This window comes from Helianthus annuus, chromosome 13 (genome assembly GCF_002127325.2).
Source record: "Helianthus annuus cultivar XRQ/B chromosome 13, HanXRQr2.0-SUNRISE, whole genome shotgun sequence".
NCBI lineage: Eukaryota > Viridiplantae > Streptophyta > Magnoliopsida > Asterales > Asteraceae > Helianthus > Helianthus annuus.
In genome coordinates this window covers 145,933,721-145,940,539 of record NC_035445.2, presented here as the reverse complement: position 1 = coordinate 145,940,539, position 6,819 = coordinate 145,933,721, and the positions used below count along the sequence as shown (strand labels likewise).

At 30.9% G+C, this 6,819-nt stretch overlaps 1 long non-coding RNA gene across 1 annotated transcript; it reads right to left on the bottom strand.

The window, feature by feature from the left end:
- Nucleotides 1-679: 679 nt before the first annotated feature.
- On the bottom strand, nucleotides 680-4,673 carry LOC110899637. The gene is made up of 3 exons (XR_004876259.1): nucleotides 4,498-4,673; nucleotides 1,045-4,320; nucleotides 680-879 (listed from the first exon to the last, which is right to left on the bottom strand). It is a non-coding gene; the product is annotated as an uncharacterized LOC110899637 (long non-coding RNA).
- Between the last annotated feature and the right edge of the window lie 2,146 nt (nucleotides 4,674-6,819).

Sequence of the window (6,819 nt, the reverse complement as noted above, 5' to 3'; positions counted from 1 at the left end):
CTAAACTTTCCTTAAAAATTTAGATTGATTAGACGTTGAAGATAAATTGGTACTAAAAGCTCTTGTATCCTTGGACGACCTCGGTATCTTACCAACGCTATACTACGCTCACGATGGGAGCACTTGCCCAAGTGTGTGTTTAGTGTTAGTATAATATCGTGTTTTATAAATTTAAAACTTGACTAATGCGTAAAATGGGCTCAAGATATTAATAAAATCATATCACGCTTCGCACACACCAATGTACATGTGCATTTTGAATATTGGTAATGTAAAAAGTAGTGTAGTACGGATGGTATTGTAAATTATAATGCAATTGTCTATTACTGATAATGTATTAAGGAATTTTTCGATCTAATGATACATATGCACATGTGTATGGATAACTGTTACTCGATTTTTTTTTGTAACCAAATATAGCGATTTTTTTAAATATTAAAAAAATAAAAAAATTTTGAGTGATTTTTTGATTTTTTTTTTAGATTTTATTTTATGTTAATATTGGTTCTCGCGTTTCTCACAATTATATATTCTTATGTTTCCATTAAAGTCAATGAGAACAATATGAAATCTCAACCATCGGATCAAGTTGAGATCAAATCTCAACCATTCAAAATAGAAGATTTCTTCTAGAAGCAGTAGGATATTGACTTTATCAAGCAGCACTTACAACTCAGGGCCATGATCTAATTACTAAAAAACTACCAGAATTCAAAAAACCTCCAGGTTTCAGTTACCAACAGTTCTACTTACAAATTTAAAATTAAAAGGTAATATTTTATAACGATAAACAGAAAGAAGATGCATATAAAAAACATGTTACAATTACAATTTGGAAAAAAAAATGTCGGCTCCTGAAATAAATGGAAGCTTTAAAACCTGAAAAAAAAAACAAACATAAAAATGTTAATAAAACCACATGTAAAAATTGGAAAAAATAAAAAAAAAAAATCTAAAACATTTAATGTTATTTTTTTTAATTTACAAATTAGTATTTTAACACCTGATTAAACATAAATAAAAAGTTGTATATAAATGTTTTACCATTTAAAATAATACATATTTTGAACTTTGAAGGCGCCAAAAAATGATAAAACTGTCCCACGATTTTTTAACTTGGCTCGTATAAAATAGGGTAGTTGAAAAACAGTGATCTAATTGGACCGGAGTCAATCAGATCAGGGTTTAGTCTTTGCATAAAAGGGGTTAATCCTCCTGTTGATTCAGGGGTTTGGCTAGTTTCCTTCTCTGGTGATAACTGCAAAACAGGAAGCCGTTAGACTCGCCACGGGGAGAATGGGGGTTCTCTCTGTGACCACCCTCCGGCGTGAGAATAAGTACAGTGATCTCAAAGAAGAAGGTAAAGTAGTAAGAGTGAGTAGGTGAAGTGTAACTTGTGAGATCATACCTGCAGTACCTTATTTATAACCGGTTTTTGGCGGGAAAATGGTGTAATGGAGAGCTGACAGAAAGCACTTTTCCGTTAGTGGTTATTCCACTTTTACGTAAATAGTTAACTTCACATCCATGCACATGGATTGTGAGTTTGATCAACGGCTGGTGAGATGCCACGTGAATAGTGGTTTTGTATAGATCCATCTTCAAGAGATTACCATCATCGTGATTAGATGAGCGCCTATGATCATGCCACGTCACAATCGGTTGTAACCGAATGGCCATGCACGATGAGCATTAAAAATCCTTTTAGAAGATCTACAGCAGTAAACCTCCATGCCTTTGCCATATGTCCATTCTGTTATAATAGAAAAGATTCCTTTGTTTAAGTCTTGATTTCGGGTACGTGGAGATGTTCAGGAGTTCATCTTCAAGCTTAACTGTACCCTTGCGCAAGCCCGCGCAAAGGTGTTTAGTTAAATATTTGTCTCTTTTCTTCTGGCGCATGGTCCTCGAAGACTGTTATTCCCAGATTTTGTTTAGAACCGTTGCGCAGCCGCGCAAGGTTCTGTTTGAGATGTTCTTTGGAATGAAGTTAGGGTATGGTCTTATGCGCTTGCGCAGGGTTTTTGGGACCATACCCCTTCAGTAGTGGATCATATTATCAAGTATATAAAGAGGTTTATGGGGTTAAAGAAACATTACCTCTGCTGTCTAAATGGAAGATCATCATAAAAAAGCACAAATCAGTCGGCCAAGGTACTCTTTTCATCATATTACACTTTAGCTTTGACACTCTTAACAAAAGAACTTTTGTAATTTGGTCTAAAAAGGACACGGAGATGATGGTGAAGAATGGTGAACCGAAGGTGAACGTATATTCATGTACTTTTTTTCACTCATTTTACTAGTGCTTAGTTTAAAATATCATCTTTAAACATGTATATTTAAAAAGTTCAAATTTTCTGCTTCTATGTAAACAGGATTATAAGATGATGTGGAAGCCTGATGAACTGAAGGCGAGCTCAAATCACGTATTTTCTTTCTTTCAGTTTATAATCTCATCTTTAAAGTTGGAATTAAAAGTTAAATTTTTTTGTTCTTAATTTAAATAGGTTTAGAAGATGATGCCCTGAACATGATAAATCAAAGGTTAACCAAAGTTCGTGTACTTTCTTTCTTTCTTTCAGTTTATAGTTTGATCTTTAAACATGTAATTAAAGATTCATATTTTCTGTTTTTTATTTAAACAGGATCAGAATGACAAATAATGTATTTGTTAACCTTAAAAAACTAATAGAAGATTCATTTGGATAAGGTTTTCTATAAATATGGTAATTTCTCATTTTACATGTTTACACAAGTTTACATGTTTTTTTAAATGTAAATTGATGTTTTTAGTGGTTTTCAAAATTATAATGCCTTGTGTACATTCATTCAACAAAATACAATTTCAAGATGATGACATCATCGGGTAATAGGTCCGCCACCCAATTGGGTGAAATGGGCGGCAGGCCCTGGCACTCCCTTATTGGCCAAGTAAATTTACGATTTTGTCCTGCCTTAAAATTACGACTTTGCCATCAGTATAAAATTATGTTTTTGTCCCCACTAAAAAATAAATTTGCGTTTTTACTCTTAGCTAAAAATTTCGATTTCGCCATCGGTTAAAAATTACGATTTTGCCCCGTTTAATTTTACACTTTTGCCATTAGTTTTTTTCCCCTTAAAATTACGATTTTGCCATCAGTTCAAAATTATGTTCTTACCCCCACTTAAAAAAATTTCCCTTTTACTCCCAGCTAAAAATTTTGATTTTGCTCTCGGTTCAAAATTACGATTTTGCCCCGTATAGATTTATAGTTTTGCCGTTAGTTTTTTTTCTCACAGCCAAGTTACGATTTTAGCCTCAACTTAACTTTACATTTTCCCAATCGTTTTTGTTTGTTTTCCTGGTGACATTACAATTTTGCCCCCAGTGTAAAATTACAGTCGTGCCGGCAACTTCCTGGCACTCCCCCGTTGGTCCATTTAGTTTACAATTTATCCCCGAATTAAATTATGATTTGGCCCTCAGTTAAAAATTACGTTTTTCCCATCGTTTTAGATTTTTTTTTACCAAAACTATAAAGGTTTTTTGTTTTAATTGGTTTACTACGGTCTTATCATCGTTTTTATTTTTTTTTCCTAGGAAAATTATAGTACTCTTGTTTTAATTGGTTGAGAATTATTCGGTCCTTGCCCCGCAACGCGAGCGGGACATCTACTAGTTTAACACAAGTTTCATATTGTTTTGTCTAAAAAAGGGGCAATTTGTTTTTATAAATGGTTTTTAATAAAAGATAGTTTTTCTTTTATACATTTTACACAAGTTTTACTTTCTATTATTTGATTCTTTAAATTTGTGGATCTAATACTTTTGACCTAACTCTTAATTTGTGCTCTATAAAGAAGTTGTTTCAATCATAAAAAATAGGTAAATAATTATGATCATTTTCATGTTTCTAATTTGTAAATTCTCATTTCAAGTGGTGTAAATGAAATGGGATAACACATGAAAGACTTGGGAAATTAAAAAAAAAACATATAGTGTCCAAGTACAACCTTAAATTGAAGCAAATTTGAGTTTTCTTAAAAAAACACCTTCATAGGCATTTTAAAATTTCTTACAAAAACCTCACATGTGTTAACATCTTCATTACAGATTAGTAGACCTTCATAGCCATTTTGAATTCTCTTAGTAAATATTTGCAAAAATCTCGCATATGTTAACCACCTTTTATTAAAAAAAACAAAAAATACAACAAAGGAAAACAACAAGCACTTATTTTTAACTAAAACAAGGTAGATTAGTTATTAATAAAACTGACCTAATTTGCTCATTCCCTTCTTCACATCTTAAAGCTAGCCACCTATCTCTTCAAACTGCAATAAAAAAATACTATTGTAAATACGTGTGGATTAGCAATATCCCGAAAATGATTCAAATAAACCTTAAAATGCAAAACGACTTAGACAACCTTAGATTAGCAAATTTTCAAAATTATATGGAAATAAAGCCGATCTAGGCATTTCGTATAGAAAAATGGAAAAAAAACCTACCTTTTTGATGATGATGATGATACATCAGAGCAACACAAATCCTCTCATGTGGTATCAAGTCTAGTAGATGATGATCAATCGTTCAAAAATACAACTCTTATGAAATACAAAACAAAAACTTAACAATTCATCTTAGCAAGAGTTGAACGATCTGGAAATTTTGGGAAAAAAAAAAAAGAATCTTTCCTGCTGATAGTCTTTTACTCTTTTATACTGGAACCCAAGCTTGAGAACTTGACCAAATCCACAAAGCCCAACAACAGCATGTAATAGTCTTCAGCCCAGCAACTAGCCTCCTGAGCCCAGCAAGTAAAATATCATTTATATTCTACCCAACTCCAAATCCAATCCTGAATATATAAATAAACAAACTCTTTATTAAAAATAAGGAAAACTCATAATAAAAAATATAAACATCACACTTAATTTTAAGATATAAAACTGATAAAAGTGGATTATAAAGTTATATAGGCGAATGTTGCGATTTTTTGTATTTATCTTGGTAAACAATAAAAGTTTTCAAATTATATTTTATATAACTATCTCACAAATTTTGTTTGTCATTATACCATTAATATACCCGTACACCAGATGGGTATAGAACTAGCATTCTTTTGTTACCCTTAAAAAATAACTGATTTTGACTTAATAATGACCGTTAAAGGTTGACCTAAAGAAGATAATTTATAAAGCATTTAGCTTCTTATAGTATCTTAACATATACTGAATTTGTTATTTAAGACAAACCTAATTTCTTTAAGAGTTAATTGCTAAAATCGTCCCTGAGGTTTGGGCATGTTTGCCATTTTCATCCAAAATGACACTTTTGTACCAAATTGCCCCCAACATTTGTAACTTTTTGCCATTTTCATCTAAACCACTAACTTTGGTTATTTTTCTGTTAAGTTGACGATATTTGGATGAAACTGGCAAATACAAAACCACAGGGACGATTTTGGCAATTCACTCAAACCCTTTTTAATTTCTTTTATTTAATTATTTTTGTTACATATATAATAAAATAGAATATACATGGAGTTTTTAGAAAAAAAATTAATAGTTTTGTCACATAATTTTTTTAAATTTTCATCCAAATCACTAACTCGGTTTATTTTTTCTGTTATGTTAAGGTGAAGGATGTTTTAAATTTTATAAATTAAGACAGAAATTAATTTACAGCTTCTTTATATAAATCAGTTTAATAAAGAGAAAACCTCATTGGTGTGCAACACAAAACAATCGATTACAACTTTGAGTATTTATCAGTTGTAGAGATAGAAAAAAATTGTAAAACATTACATATTTTTTAAATTTGTTGAGCACCTAGGAAATATTTTTGTAGAAATAAAATATTTATTTAATTAACATTATGAGGGTAAGTAACTAATACTTATTCTGAGTGGCTTGAGTAAAAAAAATTTTGGTTCAAAGCATTATAATTACAATTTGGTGGGTAATTTTAAGATTTGGTAACGATACGTTGTTTGATAGAGGGGGGAGAGGACACTGGCTTCTACTTTTCCTTAGGAGTGAAATTAAAAAAGTAGAAGATGAATTACAAACTTGGTACATATGATAAGATTTTTTTATTTGACCTTTTTCAATAAGGTCACCGGCATTTTAGTTTTATAAATTTTAGAGGTTTAAGTAGATTTTATTTTTATCAAACTGATCTATATAAAAAATTAGAAATTAATTTCTGGCTTAGTTTATAAACATCCTTCGTCTTAATAGATAAATTAACTTACTTAGTGGTTGGATGAAAATTTATAAAAATTATGTGACAAAGCTATTATTTTTTTCATATAAAATTGCATGTATATTCTTTTTTATTATAAATGTAACAAAATTAATTAAATAAAAGAAATTTAAAAGAGTTTGAGTAAATTGCCAAAATCGTCCCTGTGGTTTTATATTTGTCAATTTCATCCAAATATCCTCAACTTAACAGAAAAAATAAATTAAGTTAGTGGTTTGGATGAAAATGGCAAAAGATTACAAACGTTGGGGGCAATTTGGTACAAAAGTGTGATTTTGGACGAAAATGGCAAACCTACCCAAACCTCAGGGACGATTTTGGCAATTAACTCTTTCTTTAAACTTATTGTCCATGTTTGTAATGCATACTGCTTTTCGAATTTGTTTCTAATGTGTTACACATATATGATGCCAGTACAATGTCACATGCTTGATTAAGCATTACAAGGAGTTTGCGTGATTAGCAACTACATTCAGGTTCATGGCAAAGGCCCATGGAGATGCTTGGTTGAAAATGTTGGTACGTTTATGTGTATACGGACTAAACATATATACATTTATTGT